This window comes from Natator depressus, chromosome 1 (assembly GCF_965152275.1).
Source record: "Natator depressus isolate rNatDep1 chromosome 1, rNatDep2.hap1, whole genome shotgun sequence".
In the NCBI taxonomy this organism is placed as follows: Eukaryota; Metazoa; Chordata; order Testudines; family Cheloniidae; genus Natator; species Natator depressus.
Window position 1 is genome coordinate 17,988,496 of NC_134234.1, and position 26,470 is coordinate 18,014,965.

The 26,470-nt window shown below is 43.1% G+C and overlaps 1 protein-coding gene across 2 annotated transcripts in view; it reads right to left on the reverse strand.

Annotated features, from left to right (window-relative positions):
- TENM4 (teneurin transmembrane protein 4) overlaps nucleotides 1-26,470 on the reverse strand; it is a 2,219,108-nt gene that overhangs the window by 396,087 nt on the left and 1,796,551 nt on the right. The gene's annotated exons all lie outside the window — the stretch shown is intronic.

A 26,470-nucleotide genomic window follows, 5' to 3' on the forward strand; every position in this document is an offset into this window, starting at 1 on the left:
GTTCATGAACACTTTTTTCCTCCGTAATTTAAACCCATAGGCCAGACTCTCAGCTGGTATAAAATGGAATAGCACATGGACTTTCCAGGGATTCAATTACAGAGAGACAGGAGACAGAGAGACAGACAGACAGAGAGAGAGAGAGAGATGGGCTTGATTCTCCATTACCTTAGACCTTGTGCAGTCATTTACATTAATGCAAAGCGAGTGCAAGCAGCACTAAAATGCTGCTTTATCAGACTAGTACCTCTTGATGCCCACTTTGTATTCACTTCACACAAGTATAAATGGCTACCCAATGATACTCCTGGGGGAATTCTGCTCTCCTGGCCCTGCAGAATTCATGTGTCGTGCAGAATTTTTTTTTCTCAGCAGAAAATACATTCTGCCAAGAAGTGCTGCAGTTACACCTTTCGCCCTCTAGGGCTGCTGTGGCACCAGAACAGAGAGCTGCCACTCCCAGACGGTAAAGCTGCAGCTGTGGATAGAGAAGAGAAGAGGCTGTGTTCCTCACAGCGCTCTGCCTGTGGGGCCAGGGGAGGAGGCATGGGATATGGGGGGATGGACAGTGTGGGGCACATCAGGCTGCTGGGGGTTCACAGACTGGGGTTCAGATGGGCTAGTGGGGGGCAGACTGGGATGGGAGCTGAATGGGAGATGGAGTTCAAGGACACATAGGGTCAGAGGGGAGGAGGTGCAGGGATACATGGGAGAGGAGGGTGGTTGCGTGGGGACACAGGGCCACATGTGGTCAGGGGAGGGAGTGCAGGGACACACAGGGAAAATGGCGGGGGTGCAGGGACACATGGGGACAGGGATGGATGTGCCTGACTGAATGACAGAGGCTAGGGGTCAGCCAGGCTCTGCATGGGGAAGGCTCCCTAACACTTCCTCCTCCTCCTCCTCCCCCCCAAAAAAACCTTCCATACTTCTCCCCTCACAACAACCCTCCAAGTTCATACCCAGCCTCCTTCCAAGCAATTATTTCCTTCTTCCTCAGCTCCTCTATTACCCCTGACTCCCCCAAGCCTTGGCACTGCTTCTGTAGGGCGCGGAAATATATTTCTGTATTGTTGTTTAAATGAATTATTACTCAGAGTTCTGTATTAATATGCCTACTAAGGAACTGATTTATCAGAAAACATTTCTTGAATCTTTTCTGTTGTCTGTATTCATCCAGACATAGTCGCTGACAGGTATTTTGAAATAAATTACCAAAATAATTGAAACTGGCATGATTATATTGTGTCATTTTGACAAATAAAATATGTAGTATTTTGCAGTATTTTAAAATATTGTGTGTAGAATTTGTAATTTTTTGGTGCAGAATTCTCCCAGGAGTACCAAGGTGCAAAGCAAGGGAGAATCAGATGCTATGTGCTTTTTCTAGCCTCTGCTAGGTGGTAGGGATAGAACAGTCATCAGAAAGCTAGACTGGCATAAGTAGCTGCTTTAGATACAATATTAATCCTGCGCATATTTGCTTATTAAAGGCCTGATCCTGCACCACTGAGTTGCCATTTACTTCACTGAGCACGGGATCAAGCCCTACATTATTTTCCCTCTCCCACTCTGTTTCTTTTATCACCCCGTCTCTGCATTTGTGTTTTTAACAATGCATTTTCAGCTGATTTTCTCTTCATTTTTCCTGCTTCCTTTCCCCCAGTCTCCCCTACAGTCAATGGAACTCAAAACTAACGATGACTGAATGGGAACCACTGTACTCACATAGGTTCAAATTTAGGCCGATCTCTCATTTCAAAATGTAACTGAGCAAAATGTGGTGCTTCCAGCGGAGTGTGGCTTTGAGGTTTTGGCTTTCATCAAATCCTAAACTCAAATGGAAACTCATGGGGCACGAATGCTTGGAAACAGAAAACACTAAGTTCCACACCCCTGGAAGGTATTGAGTGGCCTCTGCTCTCACCGACTTTGGTGTTAGATGGAGGCCCTAAGCTCTTCACGGGATAGGACTCCATGGGCCTGATTCTGCAAAGCCTTTAAGCACATGCTTAACTTTAAACACTTGCTTCAATCCTATGGACGTCAGTAGCTCAAGTGCTTCCTTGAACTGGGAACTAAGTTAGTAGCTTAGCCATGAAAAGGGATGCCGCTGAATGGGACCTGCCCCAGACAATTTGGAATATCACTAGCCTGGAACCTTGCAACTCTGCACCATGGTACAAGCAGCAGTCTCAGAGGAACATGATGACCCCCTTTATGCCAACTCTGACCAACACATGTTGCAAAGCAATCCTGGAGGGAGCCAAATAGACATTCTAGAGTGAGCTACTGCAACCTCACACAAGTTAAAGAAGAGAGCTGGTATGTTCACTCCGTAGCATGAGTAAGGTCAGACAGCTGTGAACATATGCAATCGTGTGTCTAGAAAACCAAACAAGCACACAACATTAGAATTTTGGGGGCTGTTGCCTGCGATGGTGTAAGGAAGTGATCTAACTGGTTTACTGGACAACACATGTCCCTGAGGCACTCAGCTGGGGACTCAGTCCATGTCCTAAGGAAGACCCAATATCTGTGAAAAACTTAGGCAGCACAGTAATATGTAAGATGCCTGATGTCTGACCAAACCCTGGCTAAGACTGAGCAAATGAGGGCAACCAGTTCCTAAGAGTCTAAAAGAGTTTCTTTCCAGGTCTTGGACTAGCACAGATGAGAAAAGCAGGGTGCTTCTCTGCTGAAGCAGCGTGACTTGACGGGGACACCGAAGCACCCATTGTACACACCAGCAAAGCTAAGGGTCAGACATATTGTAACTCATAGATCCAGAAACACTGCACATGTAAATGGGATCTCTGTGCACAAACAGGGGCAGTGAGAAGTCTATTTTCTTCCTACTCATCTATGGAAATCAGACTTCTTGGGGGCCAAAATTGTAAGACCCTAAACTTGGGAGCCTAAAACAGAGGACAGACTCAGCCCTTTGGCTGTTCTTTGATCTGTTCCCTCCTCTTCTCAACTTCCAGATCCAGCAGATACAGATCATTCAGTTAACACTTCTTTATATTGATGGCAGCACAGTTCTAGGAATAGTGCTTAGTAGCAGTGAGAGCCTAAACATTGCTTTGTTTTTTGGGGATCCTGCAGAAAGATCTCTAATGCTTATTTTAACTGCTTGATGCACAAGGCAGGAGGAAGATACATATATGTTTTTTTAATTTAAGATCAAATTTTGTGCCTACCCTACCTGACAATGTCCCCTTGAAAATCTACATGTGTGCAATTTCAGCGCAATACAGACTGAGACTCTTTCATTCAGACCTGAATTTCTCTTAACGTTTCCCCTTTGAAACACTGAAGGAATACTACTTCTCAAGATTTGGATGGATCCAGAGAGGCAACATCCCTCATCATTTGGGGATGAGAAGAGAACTGCCCCATACCTCAACTGTATCTGTAGGTCTACACACTGGCTTTGGACCCTCTCAAGCGAACTCAAGGGCATCACTGTGAAATGACGTGGGAGGCTCTTCATTTTGAACTGTGCCATCAAACTGTACAGGTGACTCAGTTGAAAAGACATCAGCCGATTGAAAATAGTTGCCAGGGGATCAGTTTAAATCACATTGGGCATGCATTGCTATTGTCAGTTTGGCGTGCGTCCGTGCTCTCTCTCCATGTGCCGTCCCATCTCTGTGCAGGTAGTTGGCTCAGCAAGCCTTGATGATACTACCCAAAAAGACTGCAGACTCCATTCAGTGGTGAAGGCACTCTCCTAGGTTTACTGTCCTCAAGACACACTACTAGCTCCCTGGATCAATGTCGACAGGTACACTAACTCATGAGTATCTAGTGGCAAGGACTCAGCTCAGTCAGCAGCTGCCCCATAGGCTGCCCCTTAGGCTGGACAAAGTTTAAGGCCAGGTACCCCAACATTTATAGACTGAGACAAACAATCTGGGATAAACAACTTACGTATCACCCTACGAATTTCATGATGTGTTTGTTACCGCCCCCCACCTTGTACCTTTCTCCTGATAGGTTTCAGAGTAGCAGCCGTGGTAGTCTGTGTTTGCAAAAAGAAAAGGAGTACTTGTGGCACCTTAGAGACTAAAAAATTTATTTGAGCATAAGCTTCATCGGATGCAGTGAGCTGTAGCTCACGAAAGCTTATGCTCAAATAAATTTGTTAGTCTCTAAGGTGCCACAAGTACTCCTTTTCTTTCTCCTGATGTTTCAGCCAAACATCACTATTCATCACTTCTGTCAAACCATCTTCTCTTGTGCTAGGTTGGGGTGTACTTATGCTAGCCTGCTGGAATGTGTTTCCATATTCAGTGTATTTTAGCAATGTTAGCAGTATCTGTGCCAACCTCATGTACTGGACACTGAACTTAGAGGTAAGGCTACGATTTAGTTACGGAGGTCATGGCAGTCATGGATTCCGTGACTTTACTGATATTTAGACCCCATTTAACAATGAGTAAAGTGAGATATAGAAAAGTTGAAGCTATTTGCCCAAGACCATACAGCACATTAGCAGCAAACCTGGGAAGAGACTCAAGGCGTCCTGACTCCTAGGCTGCTACTCTCACCATTAACCACACTCCCTTCTTGTCCCTTGTGTTTGCTGGGAATCATTTGTCATATAACTTTCCCTTGCTTCCTTTTATTGCCTCACAGGTAATGTTATTGCTTTGAAACTAACGAATCATTGGTCGGTCTGAGCTCAGATACAATTAAAAGAATATTCTCCCCCCTCTTAAAATGCAGAGCATCTCTGAGATTCTTAACCATCTAGGTTTTATAACTCTGTTTTATTACTTTCCAAATATACAGTGCTCATAAAAAAGGTAATTGGGTCTTTAAAATAATGCCATTTCCTAATGTTCACTGACGATGGGGAATTATCATCATATAGCAGAATATTATGTTTTAATTGTTTTGATCCCCTACCCCAGTGTCAAAAAGTTCTGAGGGCAAATGTTAGGCATAAATAGTAAGCCTCTGCTACTAAGGAAAATAGATTAGACTAATAAGCAACAGGCATCAGTGTTGAAAGCAAATAGATGTCATAGTACAGTCTGCCTGGATTGAAGTAGTACAAGAAGTACATGAAACAATGATGGTCTGGATGAAAGCATTATTAGAAATGAAAACAGAGGTCCACATTTAGACCTTGAGCCTGCATTTCATAGTGCATGGGCAGACTGCTATGCCTGCATGGAAATCCTTAACTCACTTTAAGTACTGGAGTGAATACTACACGGCTATGAGGAGTAACCAATGCTACATGGGAACAAATATGCTCACGTGGATGGAGCACAAGTCCTGAAGTCAGAAGATGTACCACTAATGTTTTCGACAACAGAAACTGATTTTAGGACGGTCCATTTTTTAGCGCCCAACTTCAGACACTATTGCCCTGATTTTCAGAGGTGCTGAGCGCCTAGATCTCTCTATGGGTCTTAATGTCTCTGTGCCTCAGTTCCCGATCTGTAAAATGGGGATAATAATCCTTCCTTTGTACATATTATCTATTTATATGTAAATTCTTTGGAGACGGGATTATCTTTTACCATGTGTATGTACAGTGCCTAGCCCTCGATCTTGGTTGGGAATGGCTCAAGATGCTACCATAATAAATAAATACTTTATAATAAATCTATAAACACAAAAAAATACTTTAAACGACAGCTATTCTTTGATGCATTCTTCACACACTGGATCTGTATTGTACTGTAACAGCTGGTGCCATTTTGGATGGGGAACCTGTCTGACACAGCTTCACTAGCTGTACTGCTGTGCAGATCAATGACACCATGGAAAGAAAAATGATGGTTTTTGCCTTGGCCTGCAGAGTAACGTCATAAAACTAGACCACAGAACAGGGGCTCAACAGAAGAGGGAGCTGGAAGGAGGTTGTGTGTTTGGGTGTGCGTGCAAGAGGAATATGAGGGAGGGGTTTTTTGCAGGCAAGTCCTGCCCCTTGGACAAAGCCCACTGGGAGAGGAAAGTGTGAATCTTCCATGACAGCTGGGGTTTGTCAGTTAGAGTTCAACTGGCTTTATGACTCCCTGCCATCAGCATACATCCTTCTGAATTGCTGTGACTGTGTTTGGGCAATGACCAAAACTGTGCAAGGAAGCCCTACAATGGAGGTCTTGTTAAAATTCCTGTCCTAGACCTACAAACTGGAATGGAACACTGTACTGAGTGAAGAGGACAGAGATTTATCTTAGCCCACTGTTGTCATTGTTAATCATTTGGTTTTCTTTTCACATTTTCAGTTTGAGTCTTGTCTGGCCTTGACCTCTCCATTGTCTGACATTGCATTTGTACCTGTGCGTACAGATGTGGAAGTGGCACCCCCATCCATCTGCTCGCCAGCACCTGTTTCTATACACAGTGGATTCTAATGTGCCTACGGGGCATGAGTCTGCTCTGCGGGCAAGGTCACACCAGAAAGGCACAGGAGGATGTGCTCCTGCCATGTCACCCCTTCATGGTGTGCACTGTGTGAGACCACGGGGAGCAGGGAGGGGCCATGCCCCTGCCCCCTCCCACCATTTGCGGGACATGTAGGTGTACAGAGGGAGCTGTCCCCATGTTGCCTGGGAGCAGGGACTGTGATTTTTGACAGGAGTTTGTGGAGGGTGCGCAAGCAAGAAGAGGTGTCTTGGATGCTCTCTCCATCCTGTACACCTACATTTGGGTCTTCACAGTCTGGGCCTAGCTTTGTAAATAGAAAGGGTGGGATTTTCAAAAGCACCTATCCCCTTGGTTCTCAATTAGACTTGTCCTCCTAAACCCGTTACGCATGTTTGAAAATCTCACCCCCAGCAGCTCACGGACATTCAATGCTATATAAATTATCATTGATAATTTATATAGAACCCATCTCCAGCAGTGTACTCATCGAATCTTAAGATTCTTTGGCCAGTAGGGACCATTGTGATCATCTAGTCTGACCTCCTGTGTAACACAGGCCAGAGAACTTCCCCAAAATAGTTGCTAGAGCAGATCTTTTAGAAAAAAACTTGCAATCTTGATTTTAAAATTGCCACTGATAGAGAATCCATCACGATCCTTGGTAAATTGCTCCAGTGATTAATACCATTAAAAATATACACCTTATTCCCAGTCTGATTTTATCTATCTTCAACTTCCAGCCATTGGATCATGTTATACCTTTCTCTGCTGCATTGAAGAGCCCATTATTAAATATTTGTTCCTCGGGTTGGTACTTATAGACTGTAATCAAGTCACCTCTTAATCGTCCCACGGTTAAACTAAATATATTGAGCTCCTAGAGTCTATGACGAAGGCTTATTTCCTAACCCTTTAATCATTCTCATGGCTCTTCTCTGAACCCTTTCCAATTTACCAACATCCTTCTTGAACTGTGAGCACCAGAGATGGACACAGGATTCTAGTAGCAGTTCCATCAGTGCCAAATACAGAGGCATGCTAATTCCATCACAGCAGGGCTATCATGGAAGCAGGAGAGCAGCTTCTGCTGTCATCTTTTAATAATGTAAAGATTGTACAATAAAAAAATAATAATAAAAACCACCACCACAACAGTAAGCAACCTAGATCTCAAAACACATTCTAAAGAAGACCACACATCAATATTCCCATAGGGGAATAGAGGGACAGAGAGATGAAGTGACTTTCCCAAAGTTACACAGCAAGTCAGTGGCAGAGGTCAGAAGTGAATTCAGGTCTCCAACACAGTGTTCTTTATTACCTTTACTGTTGACATCTTTTGGTCACAATAAAGGACATTCAGGCGTCAGAAATGTGGATCTAGATATCAATATTTCACCCCGTGCTCTTTAGTCTCATCCAATTTGCTCCTGAAATGAAAATCTAGCAGGAAGAGTGTTTGATGGCTGTGCATATTAATATGCACTAAAACAAGTGCCTTCATTATCATCGTCAATGCTTGCTCTTCCCTTTTACCACAGACATAGTGTGAAGGTTATTGTTAAGGTCAACCACACTCCATGTTCACTGGTTTAGTCCCAGATTCTGAGTTATTGATATTGAGCTTGTTCAGGAAATCAGCCCAGTGCAATGTAAGACTAATCAATAGGCTGCCGTTCTTTCTGCATATTAAGAAAATAACCATACAGAAATACATTTTAAAAAATAGGTTTCAGTCTCTTCCAACCTTTGAGCTAAATCTTTATGAACCTTGGGGCAGTCACTTTGATTCACTTCTACTTTCCCCTGCTCCCTAAGCTAGATTTAGTGGCCAAAGCAGGTTTCCTAATTTTTTTTCCCTATAGGTAAAGAAATATACACCACAAAGACATTTTGAAAGCTTTCCCAGATGAATTTGCTGCATTTGTCAAACTGTCTTTTCAGATCGCAGGGTTCCAAGAACATGAAAAGGCTTCATGGTACCATGGTGGCAGTTCAACTGTGGCATGTAATGTCTGAATACTTTTTCACAAGAGCATCTCACCAACGTACTCTATTACATACTCCTTCTGTTTAAGATTCCACTCAAGCTGCTGCTTGGTACATCACTGTCACTGTGTTACAGAACACCCAGAAATTCACCAAGACACTGCTTTCTACGCTTCTGCCTACCAATATTTCCCCCTGTAGATTCATTTGGGTATAGTATATTCTGTGTCGCTTCCTGTCCTAACATTCTGTGATATTGCTGTTTGCTGTGAAATGAAAGATAATTCAACTGAACTTTTAAAATATTATGATGACTGCTGTTAAATTTCAGAGTTGCCAGTACAAATACTGCCTTGGGGTAACACTATCCCAAAAGAATTCTACTTTTCCTTCAAAGACTCAGACTCTGGCCAGTTTCCATTTGATTGCTCATCCGTAAGAAAAGGGAGATCCAGATTTGATGTAGTAATAATACGGCATTACAATTCTACACTGCCTTTCATCCTATATGCTCTATAAAGTATGGACCTCTGTTATATCAAAACAAATGGATAGCTTAGTACTGAAACACCTTTCAAAGCCATTTCAGATGACATATTTTATGAATCTGCCTGCTGATAAAGAGGTACAGGGTCATTGTTTATTATATACTGAAATATGTACAACTAACGAACTGTATCACCCAGAAAAAATCCATAAACATATTGTATTTTCATTTTCTGTCTATATTAGCAATAATGATGTAGGGGCAGGGCATTACTGGAACCAATGGCGAGCTGACGTTAATGGCCCTCCATTGCATCTTCATCAACTCCTCCCAGCAGGTCATCAGTCCCCACGGACACCCTGTACCTCAATCACTACTACTTAATCAAGGCCTGGTTTACACACAGACTTTGTACCAATGTGACAGTTTGGGGGAATCTATGTACAATTTACGAACTTTGGTTACTTTTATGAAATTGCTGGGTCATTAAATGCCTCAGTGTTAAATGTCCCTGACACGTATCACCCACCCTGCAAGAAGCTACAGAACAAACCAAAGGAGGCATTAATTTTCATGACTGTACTCTAGCCAGACAGTGGGTGTGCCAAAATGGATGCCTCAGGTCAACCAAATTTATCTGCAGAGAGAGGGGAATGGAAAATACAAAGTCCGTAAACAGGAAAACAAAGGGACAGATATGTTAGATCAAGAATTTAATTGGGCAGGAGAGAGGAACAAAGAGGCACAGGCTTTTGGAGGGTGAGGAAATTTTTTTGACTGTGGCAGCAGCCAAAGTCAAAGGAAGCTATCTGGAGGAGAGAGCAGACTCCATGTTCAAGAGAAGCCATGAAAAAAGAGGTGCAGGAGAAGGGATTTGGAATCCTGAAAGGACACAGACCCCAATCCTGAAGAACACTCCAGAGTGGCGAGGAAACTGAGGAAGGGATTTTTTTTAAGAGATAGAACTGTCTATTTCTTGTGCTGACTAAAGTAATGAGTGATTGGTTTTCAAATATCTCTGTGTAAGGTTCTTCAACTATCATGTGTCCCTGGAGCGCTGACCCGTACACCAGATTGCCCACAACACTGGGGAAAGGTTTGTTTAAGCTCCTGGGGAGTCTGCAGGATATTAAAGAACTGAGTCCAGCATGCTAGGACCCAAACACAAAAGTCTGTGTGTGTCCAGAATGGGATGTGTCCTGTCCATATGGAAATAAGCTATATCAACATAATTGCATCCACACTACTAAGGAGGGGTTGTACCACTTTGATCATGCTGTATAGTTAAAGCAACACAACTTGTGCGTGTAGGCAAAATTTACTTTCTTTCATCTTTAACAAATTATACAATAAACCCAGTGCAACTATCCTTACAATTGAAAATGTTTCCCTATTGTCCACAACTAAGATCAGATCCTAAACAAAACTCAGAGGCTCTCTTGGTTTGTGATCACAGGAATCAAGGTTTGGGGGAAACATAGCTTAGTGCTTACCTCTCAAGGGTCCCACATCGTGCGGGACATCTTCCATCCGGCCATGTTTTTTAAGGTTGTCCCATGGCCCCACACAGGCACCAAGGAGTCCCACATTGGCAGGGAAGGGAGAAGTAGGGGTATTGCAGCTGTTGGACCAGGCAGAAGAGAACCATACTTCCTCCCCACCCCCATACAGGTCGAGGCAGGGAAGGAGGGGAAGGTGTCCTGCTGCCGCCAGGCTGGGCAAAGAGCAACCCCCTCCCTTCCCCGTGCAGAAGAAGGCAGTGATGCTACCAGAGCAGGCAGAGGAGAAATCCCCTCTCCTCTGGGGGAGGAAGGATGGTATGGACGTATACATCCCTTGGGGCTGTCATGGGGGCAGGGGGTATCTGGAATAGAGGGAGGTTAGTAGAGAATCGATCCAATTATTACTATTTTGGAAATTTTCATTAAAAAAAGCTGCTGTCCCTCATTGTGCCCCTCATTCCAAGGTGTGCTGTTCCTCCCTGCCCCTCCTTCTGAGGGTCCAGGGGTTGAGAGGTGTGGCTTGTGATAATTTAAGAGGGAATGGCTCAAATGTGTAGGCAACAGGGGAAAATCACAACAGTCAGTGAGTATTGTGTTGACTTTGTTTAGAGCCTGAAAGACAGCTTAATTATTTTCTAAGGTAAGAGCTTGTCTCCACTGCCAATTTAACTTGTGTGTTGACCATAACTCCAGTCCTGTTCACTCACAAAAAAACCTAACCTCAAGCACGGTGGTGCTTTGAATTCACGTTGGCTGGCCCAAAAGGCGGTATAGGGTAAAATTCAAGAGAGCACCACTCATCAGCTGCTCACTTGACCACTGCAGTGTGAACACAGGCTAGCACCACTTGGATGACACTAATCCTCCAATGCCATCTCACAGTTCTCCCTATGTGCCCAGAAAGGACAGACGTGTTCTCCCACCATTCACTGAAAGAGAATTAATAGAGCAGTTCTTTCTGCAGTGCAAAGAAACACGGGAAACGCCTCCAGAAGTCAAAGCACCTCACACGAACCAGTGCAGTGCCAATGTGGTCACAGTCTCTCAAGTGTTATTTTGCAGCATGGCTGTTCTCATTCAAGCTAGGCTAACTTGAGAGGAAATACCTGGAGCTCACTCTTCAGTGAAGACAGACTCCAAGGCTATGTCCATACAGCAACTAGACAACTGCAGCTGGTCCATGCCAGCCAACTTGGGCTTGCGGGGCTTGGGCTGTGGGGCTGTTTCACTGCTGTGTAGACTTCGGGACTCAGGCTGGAGCCCAGGCTCTAGGGCCCAGCGAGATGGGAGAGTCCCAGAGCTCAGGCTCCAACTCAAGCCCAGAAGTCTACATAGCAATGAAACAGCCCCGCAACCCCAGCCCCCTGGGCCAGCTGCAGGTGTCTAGCTGCTGTGCAGACATATCCCAAGAGTGAAATACTTTAGTGCACTGAGTGTGTGACCTGTGCAATTATATATACATGAAAACAAATGGACCATCTTATAAAATAGTGCTCTTGCAATATTTTAATACAGATTAACAGGTGTGAGGTGTTATTTTATTTTTTAAATAAAAGATATGATTAGGTGGGCGTCATTTTTAGAGGCTAATGAACTACCCACCCTCTCTAAAGAAAGCATATATCTATGTGCATGTCAGCACAAATATTCTCTCTCCTTTATGAATGGGAGACACTTTTTAAAAGATAATTTCCTGCTTTGGATTTCTCCATTATATTCAAGCCCCTTCTCTTCAGTTCCTGCACTCTGACGTTTACTACATAATCCAAACAGTGGGACAGTGAAAACTGAACTATGATCCTCCGGAGTATGGATCTCCAGAACTGGCTGGAGAATTTCTTTTTAAATCAACCATTTGATTTGTTCTGTGAATTTCTCCCTAAAACCTGCATGTTGTTCCCACCATGTTGACAAAGTCTTTCAGCATCTTAAACCCAACTGACCCTGACATTTCAATCATCGTTTCATGAGACATTAGGTGAAGTATTTTACCAAGTGGACATCTTGTATGAGACTGTTGTTTTGCTTTGTGCCTCAAGCACCAGCAGTGCTGGCTTTGTTTTTTATTAACAGAGTTACCTTAGAGTGCAATTTCTTTTTGTAACGCAGAAAAAGGCAATTGCTATACAGGTACCTTTTCACGGACTTTAATAAATCAGATTTAATGCCCACCAGAAAAATGCCTTCTTTTGATTCATGTGAATTTAGAGGGCCAGAGCCTCAGCTAGCATAAATCAGAGGAGTGCCAATAGTCCAATAGCCCAGTTGAAGTCAATGGAGCTATGCCAATACACATCCGTGGAGGATCTCACTCAGCATCTCAAAGCCTGTGGATAGAGTAGGGGACTAGATGTCAGATCTCCTGAGATGTCTCTAGTCCCAGATTTTGCCCCTGACTGAATGTGTGACTTTGGGCAAGCCGCTGATGGGCACAATTTTCAAAATTAAGTAGGCATAATTACCATGACTGCAACTGCAGACAGGAGAGTTGCATGCACAACTGGACATTTTTGTGTGTGTAGCTGTTCATTCACACACACACACTCAGCTCATTTGCACCTACCTATCTCACAGGAGCTTTGTAAGGCGTAGTCATCATAGATATTAGAGACAGAAAAGCACTGTTAAGACGTGAAGGCCATTCATCTCACAGGATCTCAAGAGCTATTAATTTGTAATAAAAAAGGTGCTGGGGCTTAATCAGTTAGGTGCTGGGGCTGAAGTAATTTTTTTTTCTTACATTCATAACTGATGCAGCAAGCCAAGAAGTGCTGGGACTATGAACTGCCGAGCCTAGAGGTCCTGGGGCTCAGCCCTGGCACAAATTAAGCACTGAATTTATCCATCTCTTGGGGAGGAAGTGGCAGCCAACTGGTACAAAGCAAACTACATAGCATTGGAGGGAGAAACAAGTTTGGACAGAGACAGCTGGGTTAGGGGTAAATCCTTGTATTACCGCTGGTGTGATGTCTGCACAAAACAGACTGGATCAAAATCTTGAGAGCCACACATAATACCATGCAAGTCAGTTTTCCTACCTTGGTAGGGTGAAACGCTGAATTCACTCTGCCAGATAGTTCAGTCCACTATGAGCCTGACTCTTCCCCTCACTTGTGGCACCAACTGAGATGATTCTGTTCAGTCATCAGACAAGATAAGACAACAATTTTTTGAGTGGAAGGGACCTAGTGTCTGAGGAGTGGGATCTTACCGATCAGTCCCTACCTGAAGAAACGAAATGGAGCTAGCCTATATGGTCATTCACACCATATCAGAGGTAAAACTTCCACCATTCAAGCTAGCTCTCAGTGAATCTGCTCTACAGAAGTTTGCCAGAATAAGGAGCATTACAATTTGGCTCTATGTGAGAGAGAACTTCCTTTGGAGGATGGGGAAAGTCGGAGGGATTGTGACAAACATCATTACTGATAAGTATTTTTTTCCTTTCTGTTGCAGCTCTTCAGTGTGTTTGTTATCTGTCTGCATGAAAGATCTTTTCAATACGTTACTAGTCCCGAAGGAGACAGGGAGGCTAAGAGAACCGTCCCAATAATAATAGTAGAGAAAAAAAGAGTTCTCTTTATTCCTCTAACACTTGACAAGTGTTTTCTTTCCCATTCTGCCCCAGTACTGCCCTCCAAGAACTTTGGAAGGGAAATGAGTTGGCTTGCAGATGCTTTTGTTCTCTATCTAGAGAAATAAATCTGTTTGCTGACTACAGCACAGTGAAGAAAATAAGAACATGGGTGGCCAACTTTGACCAGAGACACTGACAGGAATAAAGGAAAAGGATGGTTTGCCACCTGAGTGGTTCCTTGGGAAGGAAGACAGGTGGAGCAGGGAAGTAGGAAATGGGGCTGATGTTTTTTCAAAAAGGATTTTGAACATGCAATGAGTGTTAATAATTGTAAACTGTGTAAGGAAACTGGATGAAGCTTTCAAAGTCACACAGCAGATGTTTTCCACAGCAATAAAAGCATGCTCCATCAGAGCACACCTCCAAATTGTCCTGTGTGTTTGCTGTGTCAAGGGGAGCACCATTTGGGGCTAGATTGTGCCTATAAGGCACAACACAGAGTGGGGGAGAACATGCAGGTGCCCCACCCCATGAGGAGCACCAGAAGGTCCCACCTGCCCCAAAAGCCTAACAGTCCTATGCTGGTTCTGGCACTGTTGACTCCCCCCTACCCACAGCCCCAGTCTGCTTAGATGTTTTGTTTACTAAGACTCACGGAAAACAGGCAGTACCACTGGGGATGTCTTCGGGGATGCTCCCTGCTACCTCTCCTTCACCTAGCGCACTCATTCAGGAGCAGCCATCACTTGGCCCTCAGAATGCTAACCTTGAATTTCAATACAGGGGATGAAGATGTTTAGAGGTGGTGTTAAATTCAGAGCCAGAATCACTGCTCTAACAATCAAGTCCCTGCTTTAGGTGTCTTAAAAGGTTTGTTTAGTAATGATACCAATTCCCTCCTACATATAGTTCTTCTACCCATTACACAGTAGTTCTCTTAGCATAGAATCAAACAAACCATCTGAGAAATAAGAACATCTCGTCCTTAAGGGAGTCCACAGATCCTGTAGAACTTATTAAGTGGCTAGATGGATTAGAACCAACTATAGAAAAAAACACTTTGCTTTCTCAAGTATTAATAATACTAATGGCTTATGTTTATATAACATGTTTCATCCAAGATGATCTCAAAGTGCATTTACGAGCCATTATTATGTATTTGTTCATATTACCAAAGTGCCTGGGCGCTCTAGTTAAGGATCAGGACCCCGCTGTGCTAGGTGCTGTACAAACACAGAACACAAAAATGATTCTTGCTCCAGGAGACTTTCATTCTAACTATATGACAAGAGACAACAAATGGAGAGAGACAGACGGGGGAGTACACGGAAACAATGAGACAATATTGGTCAGCATGATAGGTCGTGGTCTCTGCATATTTAGCAGCCTAACTATTGTTAAGTTTTTTTGTATTCATCACGGCAAAGGAGAGTTTAGAGGAGGGAATTAAAGGTGGATAATGAGATAGCTCTGTAGATATTCATGAGGAGTACCTCCTAACCATAAGAAAGCATGAAGGTGTCTGTTTGAAAACGTAACAAATGGACAGAGGAGGCTGGCCCCATGGGCTAATCCAAGTGAGCACCAACAACTCGATAGCAAATGAGATATGACAGGTAGGGTGGGGACTAACTGTAAAGGGCGCTAAAAGTGAATACGAGCAGCTTGATGCAAAGCCAGTGGAGGGATTCACAATCAGGGGTGACATGGCCACAGTGACGGGCTCGGAGAATAATCTTTGCAGCAGCATTGTGAATGGACATAAGAAGGGCCAGACTGCCTTTGTTAAGGCCAGAGAGAAGGATGTTGCAGTAATCAGGCTGCAGAATGATGAGAGGTTGGACAAGAGTCTTAGCTGTGAGGATGAAAAAGAAAGAATAAGAATTGGCAACATTTACACAAAGCCCGGATGTGAGAATGCAGAAAGAGATCCGAGTCAAAGCTGATGCCTGGTTGATGGGAACAAGTGTCTGGCTGGGAGGTGATGTTGTCGACAGTAATCAAGAAACGAGGGAGTGGGGAGTCCTTGGCAGGGAGGACAATTAGGAGCTCTGTTTTCGCCAAGCTGAGCTTGAGCTGACAGCTAGACAGCCACAGAGAGATTCAGAGAGAGAGCCTGAGATTTTAGTTTGGACAGAAATGGACAGGTGTGGATGAAAGAGGCAGATGTGTGAGTCATCAGCATAGAGACTGTGACAGGGCGATTTCCTGCCATATCCTGGGGAGACTTATTGAATTAAGTCTAAGTAGCGTTGGGGTTCATTGTATTAAATGAATGGTTTATGTGTTATTGTGGGCTGGGATTGTATGTAACCTCTCAAGGGGGAGGTGAATGCAAATTCTCCATCTCCGGTGATGCAAAAACCCAGCTTTCTGAAGCTAAGCCGTGAGGAAAGGACCATTGTCTGCTGATCACCTGTTCCCGGAGTCTCACAATCAAAAGTCCAAGTGGTATAAAAGGAAAAACTAACTGATTCACGGGTATGCTAGCTCTGAGTTAAGGCTGTTATGAACTTGTAACACAAAAACCCCTTGTGGTGTTTGAAGGACTGATTCCTATCAGAGCCCTTGTTAAGAGTTGGGGAGGAGGGTGATCTCTGGTAAACTTATTAGCATGCATGTAGATTCTTATATAATTGTTTAATGTTCACTGCAATGCTTTCAACATAAAAATAAATGTGCTTGCTTAGAAAGAGCTGTGTGATAACTTGTAACTGCTGAAAATTATACTGTTTATAGCCTTCAAAGAGAAAGCAAAACACATATGCTGGCTTGTTTAGGCAGCCTTGCTGGGAATAGCACAGTGTAGGCAGGGAATTGTACAGCCTGGACAATCTCTGGTCCGGAGACAGAAATGTGAGTCTCCACCCAAGACAGTGTGAAATCTGGGTTAAAGTTCCTGGTGTAAAAGCCTTCACCCTACCTACAGTACAGATTTATATACAGATCTGGAAGGTTCGGAGTGCTGGGCTAGAGAGACAACAAGACCCAGCATAAGAATGACTCTATAGCCTGGTGATTAGAGCACTTACCTAGGATGGGGAAGATGCAGGATCCTGTCCACAAATCAAATGACTCTGGTTATTTATTCACAGTGTAACATCTTCAGCAGGAAAGAAAAGGAGTACTTGTGGCACCTTAGAGACTAACCAATTTATCTGAGCATGAGCTTTCGTGAGCTACAGCTCACTTCATCGGATGCATACTATGCATCCGATGAAGTGAGCTGTAGCTCACGAAAGCTCATGCTCAGATAAATTGGTTAGTCTCTAAGGTGCCACAAGTACTCCTTTTCCTTTTGCGAATACAGACTAACACGGCTGTTACTCTGAAATCTTGAACAGGAGAGACTCAGGCCATGTGTATACTACAATCTTAAGTCGACCTATGTTAGGCCGACTTACAGCCACCGCAGGCTGATGTCCACACTACCTCCTTCTGTGGGAGCTGCGCATCTTCACCAGGAGCACTTCCACTGATGGAAGAGGGGCAGTGTGGGGGGCTGAGAGCCAGGGCTCTCAGTACTGCGCAGCTCCCCGCCAGGAGCCCAGGTATCCCTGGGGCTTCTCACCCTCTGTTTCCCGCCGGGAGCGAGGCGGCAGCCACCCGGGGCTTCTCGTCTCTGGCAGGGAGATCCAAGCCCAGAGTCCAGTCAACTGCCATGCTCCTGGCAGGGAGTGAGGAACCAGGACCCGGGCGGCAGCAGGACACCCAGCAGAGAGCAGAGACATAGTTAGATTAACACAAGCTGCGCACATCCCAGGTGAGTACCCTAATCACTCGGCTAAAAGTTGTGAGGGAGGTTGTTCTCCTCTTCCTCCTCTCCAGCTGTTTTGTGTGACCTCACCTCAGGGGCCCTGCGCATTCCTGAGGTGGCCTATCTTTCCTGGTTTGTGAATCACTCTGGGGCTCAGGTGGGAGATAGGCACCCAGACACCTAGAGGGAAGCAGCAGTGTGCAAGCTCAGTGGCAGAAACATAGGTGCTGAGGGAACTTTTATTGCAAAAATGTAGGCACTGAGTGAGTTTAGGCACCTACAGGGTTCAGCAGGAGTTTGGGGCATAGCAGGGACAGGAACTTAGGCATCTAATTTCTTTTGTGCACCCAGGCCTAAGTGAGTTGGCTAAGCTCACACAGGACATCTGTAGCAGAACCAATAACTAAACCCCAATCTCCCGAGTCCCAGTCCAGTGCCTTAACCACAAAACTATCCTTCCTTCCTGTCACGTAAACAACATATAACGTCTACACTTGCCTTTTTACTTAGTGCTAATGATAAACAGATATATGTTGCCTAAGCCACGTTTTGTCAGTGACCGAGATGTGGGCGGTCATGCCTAGTGGTTACAGCAGGCCTCCATAGCCAGGAATCAGAGCCCATGGTCAGAACTGCAGTCAGAGGCCAGGAGCGAGAGCCAACAGTCAGAGGTCAGGAATTGGAGGGGAGAGTCAGAACCGAGTTATCTGGAGTGAGGCAAGGGAGGAGCTATCTCAGCCCTGGGCAAACGCTTGGAGCAGCCACTGAACTGCTGCTACTGCTGGGCGTAAGAACAGGTCCACTGATTCTTCCAGCCAATCAGGCGGTGTAGACAATTAGGCATCCTACTACAGGCCAGCTGTGCTTGTTAGGTTGTCCAGAGCTTGGCTCTGCTGCAGGCCCTGATTCTCAACACACTTGAAGCTGTTTTTAGAAACTCTCTACTGGGAGGACTCGATGGCTTTTTTAATAGAGGGGATTGGCAATAGAGCCTTTCAAAACTAGTCCATGTTAGTAGTGACCAAGCATTGCCTTACAAAATATGACTAATGTCTATATGACTACAGTAAACACGTAAAACTTCACAGTATTACTAGTCTTGTGTTTTTGACCAGCACTATGGATTGGAGTCAGTGTCATTATGATCTAACGGCTAATGCCAGCCTCTGTGATGGGTTTTTAGATCACAAGCTCTCACGGCAGAGGTTGTACCTTCCTATGTTTGCATAGCCACTAGGACAGTGTGGCCATTACTGCGACATAAATAACAATACTAATTATTCTTATTTCAGTCCTCAGTGGCAAAACCACCACCAAGAATGGCATCCTAATAGAAGTGCCAGGCCCATGAATGGGCCATGCAGTCAGAGCTGCTATCTTATGACTAGATGTGATCCTTCAGCCCAGGTTTGAGGCTTGATGTGAGGAGAGAGTGGGGAAGCCTATGGTTTGCTGCCTGCATTTTGGATAAACAGAAGACTTCAGTCTCCAGTGGAGGGACCAGCTGGCAATGGATACGGGCCCTGATCTACCCTTTCACAATGACAGGTTCTTCCTTCTCAGAGGTCAGACATGCCAGCAGGATATTAAAATACTCCTCAGCATGTTTGTATTGGTACCTCTCCGTATTCCCTCAAGTGCATTGGAACCAAGAGAAGAAAGTTATTTAAGGCACAGGGAAATGGTATCAAAACTCATTATACTCAGTTTTACATATAGAATAGTTGGCAGGTTACCAGCAATATTAATCAATATAATTATTTTATATAAATATATTGTTTTATATTTGGTTTCTATACGTCCTCCTATGTCAGCATCCATGACTTATTACTGAGTTTGGAGGATTTTATTTTTTTCACTGGTTTCAGAGTAATAATAATAGTAATAAATAATGTGAAACCAACAAACCATCCTCTGTCATGCAGCCTATCCTTATGGCATGTTGGCTTAGTTCCTTAAAGGCAGAGAATGAAGCAATAAGCAATATACAGGTTAGTGTGGGACAATTTTCCCATTGGGACACATTCAGAGTCGTTTTTTTCTGGAAACTAGTTGATCAGATACAACAGTTGCAAGACTCTTTGGCTTCTTCTGATCTGAATGTAGGATACGATTCAAAGCCCAATGAAATTGACCTCAATGGGCTTTGGCCTCCCAGTCCTTAATTCAGCAATGGAAAGCGAAAGCGAGAGAGAGAGAGAGAGAGAGAGAGATATCCAAATGTTTCCTGATTTTAAAGGGTTTTTTTTTTTACTTAGTGGACAGCTTTTTGGTTGAATGTAAAGGGAGATAATAGTTAAGTAGGAAATGGTTTTCCTGTCCCATGACATTTTTTCAGATTTAAAAAAAAAATTCTCATGCTGAATCCAGGACAAAAACGTCAAAATCCTATTACTGCATTAAATCATGAAAATTTTCATGAAGCAAATTTCTGAAAAAAATGCAGCTTATGTCAATCAAAATGTTTGATTTAGATAATTTCAAAATGTTTTGTTTCAGTTTTGACCATTTTAAAAATAATTTGCTTAAATTTCAAAATGAAAAATTGTTTCAAACTGGAAAAACAGAACATTTTCTTTGGAAAATGCTGAAATCCTTTTTCAAAACCTTTTTTGATTTTTTTTTGAGTTGACAAATTTATCAAGCCAACCCTTTCCTACAAAAAGATTCAGTTTCAACAAAGTCTTTTTCTGATGAAAAATTTTGCCACAAAATTCCCGACCAGCTCTAGTTATAGCTCTGCTGTCTCTGACCCAACCAATTTAGTATCCTTCCAAGATAAAGCTGTGTTAAAGACTATTCCATATCATTAGACTAAGACAGTTCCACACATTTCCATCTTTCAAGAGGTATCTACTCTCCTCCTATCTTGTGCCTAGATTCCAATACTGAGAAAGGGGAAGAAAAAACGAAAACATGAGAGTGGCACAAAGGACGCATGAGGAATTTACCTTACATGACTTCAGCAACTACAAAGTTGGATCAAAAATAACAGAGAGGGCGTGACAGCCTTTAAAGGAACCATTTTCCAGTGGATAAGATGGCATTTGGGAGGCTTATGTAATTAAAGTCTCCTTCAAGACAGAGTGCACTTTATGAGAGTATCAGCAGCCACAAGGATTGAGAGAATGGCAGCATCTCCCCTATTCATGGTCATCATCGGGGCCTCCATGACTGAGAACAGCTTCATGGACCACAAGGGGGGTATTATAGACTGCAATATGTAGGTAGTCCCAATAGACTATTAGAATTGGTAACTGCTCTTGAAATCTTTATTTCCTGAGCTAGTATCAGAGGATGTAGGAGAAGGATCCTTTGTACTTGGTCCAAATCTCACTGAAGTCAGCGACTCCCAGTGATTTCAATGAGTTTTGGATCAGGCCATTTGTTTCTCCAATTCTCCTATGTTCCCTGCTATCCTATGCAATTTATCTTGTATCTGGCTTTTGGCCAGTTTTAATTTCGAGCTGAGATGTCTAGTTAATATAACGTCATTGCTAGGTGAACCAAGGGATGAATGACAGCCAGCAAGCCTCTAATCTTGCCTACATAATTCTGATTTATTCTTGTGTCTATCTACTCAAAAGGTATAGGAAAAGTATGAGAAACTATAGGGCATTTTTGTTTTGAAGAAAGATTTTTTTAGCTCTTTTAGAAATCTCCCTACTCTGAGTATCACATTTTTGCCTATGCCATTTGAAAATGAGAGTAAACATATCTGAGGCACGCACTCATTTACTGAAAGTACTTTAGAATGCATTATTTAATTCTGAAAAAACGATGATGATGCTACAATCAGAGTAATAGATTAACAACAGAGTGTATGAAGCCTAAAAGGAAATTAGTCAGCAAAACTTGGTAATAAAAAGAAAAGTCACCACTGATAATCAACAAGGGTATTAAGAAATAATTTGTAATACTAAGATTACACAGTAATTCTGATGCTGCTAATTATACTAATGTATTGAATTGTATTTTGGGCCAGTGAACTGAGTCAACATGATTTGGGAAACAAGGAAATGGACACACACGCAAAATCTGAAAAAAAACTATCCCCCCTCAGAGATTCAGAATGATTTAGAAGGTGTGGATCAAGGATATAGCCACTGCTGGTATTTATGGACTACATCAGATGGATGGATAACAGACCACTGCAAGGAATGAGAAAAACCCACAAAAATAAGCACAATTTGACATCGGTTGCCTTAGCTGTTGTAATGTAGCTCTAAAGAGAAAATGTTTGCAAAAAGCAGATGAGATTTTGATGTGTGTGGTTTGATCATCATGACAACTTTCTGATCTCATAAAGGAACAGAAATATGTACAGGAAACCTGGTGGTGGTAAATACGGCTGTGTAGCATATTGAACCAAAGATACTGGAATTTTCCCCAAGCTGGCATTCTGGCTGTTGCCCAAAAACACTTTAGATATCTCCAAATTATCTAGCACCTGATTCAAAGCCCATTGAAGTCAATAGGAGTCTTCTCACTGACTTCAGTGGACATTGGAACAGACCCCTAATGACTAAATAAAAGATGTAGTTATGAGTCTTATTTAAATACCAAGAAGTCATACACAATTTCATTATTTTCTTTCAATTCAAAGGCTAGTCTTTAACTTTTTTGTCAGTGATGTTTCCCCCTGCATTTGTCCGTCTTTCTCACTAGCAAAAACTATACTGATTCCTACTTTGCCAAGCAATCTCTTGGATTAATTAAACGAGTACAGGTTAGGGCACTGGATGGCTCAAGGAACTGATAATGGGGATATCTAAACTTTTCACCTCCCAGTTTCCAGTAAAACTCAGTTTTGCAAAATTTTACTCACATATTCAAACAGAGTGAGCCATCTGTTTTGATGGGAAAGCAAAATATCATTTGTTTTTTCACCATCATCATCCTAGTGAGGCTGGGAGAGCAGAATTGCTCCTTGCCTGGCCAATTTTCATGACAGCTTCGCAAAGTTTATTTAAATGCAACCCAACAGAGTAATGACTGAAAGAAAATGAATTTCTATCGAAAAGGTATTGGAACGTCTGCATGGAATGAATCAGTGTTTTTAATCTTGTCACCAAAGAGTAAGTGTCCATATCACTAGAACCACCATCACCACATTTGGCACTAATCAGCAATTTCACTAGTGGAGCCAAAAGCTAAATGAATGTTGAGATTCAACTACCCTTCCTGAACAGAACTGGCACTCTAAAGGGGTGGTGTAAGAGGAATGCTGCACTACACTGATCATACTGGATCCATTCCCTGGTTAAATTTAGGACTTTGAGCTCCAATGGTGTTATTCTGGCCCCTTTGGTGAACAAATAATTCATATGCAGTTTTTTAAAGAGGAAAAAAAAATCACACTGGTTTCGTGCATGGGTTTCTGCAATAAAGCACAATTACGTAGTCATGGGTCCAGGACACAAATTATGGATCTGGATCTGAAATCCTCCCAAGTTCAAGGGTGACTGAATCTAAGGTTTTTATTTGTGCCATTCTCCAAGTCAGACAGACAAAATAATTACACTGTACCTCTTCCCCAGCACATAATAATTCCTTTGTAGACTATATCATAATTGAGCAGTTGATTCTGTACAGTATCTGGCGATGTTGAACCATTCTGAGTCATCTGATGTTACTCATCCTGCCTGTGAGCTCCTTCTGGCCTCCTGATGCTGCGCCCACACTGTTCCCCAGAGGAGATGATCACAGAGAGAAACATCAGCTCCACTTTGCACATGTATGACATTAATCAGTGCTGACTAGTACTGCTAATGAAGAAGAGCTCTCTCGCACTCTCTCTATCTCATGTTTAACCACGTGCGTACCTTGCTACAGAATAACACAAAGCCAAAACTAAATCCTAATAGTTAAAAAAAAAAAAACAACACCCACCATATTTATTTACCTGGACTTCTTTTCAACAGCCAGAAGCTGAAAAAAATGTCTGTTGCTTTTAAAATAAGAAGGAACTCCCCTTTCACATAGACCTCTTTTAAAATGTTATCAGCCAGTTGTAGCGTAATCCTGCTCAGAATGCGCTGTAGAAAACAGTAAACTCTATCCCCAGGAAGTGGTTTCCACCTAGCAGGAAGGGAATCCATACAGACACTTCACGCTCTTTCCATTGCTACCTAGCAAAACAGTGTCCCTTCATCTCATATGCCCCAATCCAGGATTGGGACTAGTCACACGTTTAACATTAACAATGAGCTGTATTAGTGCCTTTTTGGATCGGGGCCACAGATTCCACTACAGCTCTCGTACTGACCTGACTGATGAACTCAAGATCGATCCTCTGGGGTGACCCGTGGTACGCCAACACTGCCCACACCTACATTGTGAGTGTTTGAACCTGCAGGGGAGCTTGAACTGCTCAAAACCCTAGTCTTTCACAGGATGCCCAGCTCCTGGATTCAAACCAACGGAGTTACAGGACATCCTATGGAATTGAGGCAGACAGCAGTGGAAAGGCTGGTACATCACTAAGCTAGGGAGATGCTGCAGGAGACAGGGATAAGGAAGTTACTGACTTGTAAAGCCAAAGCCTTAGGCTAGGTCTTCACAGCAGAGATAACTCACGTTCTCTACCCTGTAGTAGTTAATTCCTCTCCAGTGAGAGCAGCCGCACTATAAAATAACACTAGAGCTGCACTGATGAATGGGTTAACAGCACAAACTGATCGTGTTAGTAGTTAGCAAGTGCCTCTACCTCAAGCTGTAGCCTATACGCCTGACAGGCCATCCAATCTGAGTTAAAAGAACCACCACTTGAGCTAAGGGTTTTGTGCATGGACGGGTCTCGAGTTCAAGGCAACAGCCAAGTTATAACCTGAGTTAACTTTGCAGCGAAGATAAGCACTTAGTCTAGCAAATGCACTCGCCTGCCTGAAAAGACTGGAACCACCGGAGTCACGGCATCTCACGGTTTTTCATGCCTGTTGCCTGCGCAGGTGGTTTTGTGACTATTATACACATATCACACAACCAACACCATTGCAGCTCTCTTCCCCCGGCCAAGAGGATGGATTCTGGCGGTAGTTACTAACCAAAGTAAGCCTTCTCCTCAAGGCCATTTCCTCAAGGCCACTGGCACTTGTGCAAACCTGCTTCTGAATGTGAAGAATCAAATATTTCATTTTGCAAAGACACTATTATGGCCTAACTATAAACCTGCCCAGAAGGTTTGAGATTTACAAACATTAGACATCAATATTGCGTATTTATTTTGGATAATTAATGAACATAAAAATTGCTGACATTAACCTGCAATGGAAAAACTGGTTTTAATGAACCCCATAAAACCTGCTATTCATGGCAGCCTCATAAAGCTCCATATTGAGTTCAGCGAAAGGCTATAGTTTTTATCAATACAGTCAACAATTAATATTGACTAATAAAGGTATCCTGTAAACTGAGTCATTGCATTATGTTGCTGTATACATCTCATGTCCTCTGAAACATTTCTCCCATAAATCTGGGGTTTCTCAAAATAGCCTGCTTGATAGTTTAGGATATAGAAGCCCAGTTGCCAAAGAAGAAAAACCAGCAACCTTCATCTTTTCTAGACCAAACTTTTAAAGTGGCCTCAAGCAGGCTTTCATCTCTGCAACTGCAGCATTAGAGATACAAGTGAAAATGTTCCACTTTATTTGAACAAACAAGTGACGGAATGCACATAACTCAGTTGTGTTCTTTTAGGCCTGCAGATACCCTGGTAATGGGAGTGGTCTGGTAGATATGTATATAGACATATGTGACTGTAAATCCTATCAATTTAGGGCACCAGTGCTAACGTGTAACAATTTCACATGTAAGTGATTTGGATGTGCAAAGTTGCATTTGCGTCAATAGAGACCACATTATGGAAGCCTGGATCAATTTTTTAATGATGTTTTGCTGAAAAACACTCTCGGAGGCTAATGTAGTTCCTCCCCCCTTTCTGTGAAAAAGACTAAACCTCGGTGGTTTGCTTTTCTTAGTGGGCATAAGTAAAAGAGAAAGCTGAAGGACAGGATTACAACTGCTCAGATACCATGGTGAGGGATGCAGTATAAGGACCGGGATACAAGAGAATGGAATTGGGATTTAAGGGTTTGGTTTGGTTTATGAAAAAAGACCTAACAGGGTGTCCAAAGTCAAGATCCCATAAGTCACCCAACAGTTCCACAGGTCACTTAGCAAAACACTAGACAACACAGCCCCAGGCTGGAACTAAAACTGCTGGTTTTGCCACTCCATTGCAAAAGCTTGCCTGCCCTAATGGGTGTGACCCTGCTGAGAATGCAGCACTTAAGGAGTAAAAAAGTACTGTAAAGATAATAAAAAAACTTATCAAACCGTTCCTTTATCCCATTAACAGAGGGTTGTTATTTTTGAGCCTTGTCTAACCTGTATCATTATCACTTAACAAAACCTTAATAGGCCTCAGCTGTAATTCTGTTGGAATTAAACAGAAAATCATGTGGGTGGCGTTCGTCTTACCCTGTCATGGCTTCCCAAGTAAAAATCATCGTAATTTGTCACTACAATACTTGTATCAAGAAGCATAAAGAGAACAAACAATGTAGTCACTTCATGTCAGCCTTCTTTGCTGAGTCCAAGCTCCAGAGGGGCTAGCAGACAGCAGCTATATTAAGTCGCAGCAATTAAATTAAAGGTGCAAAGGCACAGGGCTGTGTGAACACTGGGGTCAAACCACAATTCTATAAAAATTCTCTCTCCTTCCCACATGGACTAGCAGAACTGCTGACCAAAAGGCTCCTACA